Source organism: Penaeus monodon, chromosome 31 (assembly GCF_015228065.2).
Source record: "Penaeus monodon isolate SGIC_2016 chromosome 31, NSTDA_Pmon_1, whole genome shotgun sequence".
In the NCBI taxonomy this organism is placed as follows: domain Eukaryota; kingdom Metazoa; phylum Arthropoda; class Malacostraca; order Decapoda; family Penaeidae; genus Penaeus; species Penaeus monodon.
The window spans coordinates 32,357,156-32,357,692 of NC_051416.1; positions in this window are offsets into that span (position 1 = coordinate 32,357,156).

Sequence of the window (537 nt, forward strand, 5' to 3'; positions counted from 1 at the left end):
AACATAAATATTAGTACAGGTTTGTATTAAAAACAATAACGATACAACAGTGCATAATATCTACCCAATTCATTAAGTTGCTCTGTGCAGTTGACCTATATTGTATAATTATAAAAGTAATCATTCTGGCGTTCATCGGGTTTAATAGAAGGAACGGCAGAACTGATATAATTCTTCAAAAGGATTTATTGGCATCGTCCATATATCAGTAACTCTGGATTTGCTTTAACAGATATACTTGTGGTAGTGGCACCGTTGAATGAGAGGATGTAATTGGCTGACGGGTTCCTCGATCACTCGTCGCAGAAGTGGGAAAGGCTGATCACGCAGGCGAAGAAGAGGGACGAGCTCGAGGCGGGGCCAAGGGCTCTTCCCACGCACTGCAATCTTGCCTGGAAAGTCGGGTTGTTAATTGCAGCATCATCATCTGCACTAATTCAACAACGGTTTTGTATAATCGGCTTAATGCGAAACACATCATCAAACTGTAATCTTTAGAAACTGATGAATGGTAAGAAATTCCGAACTGACTAATCT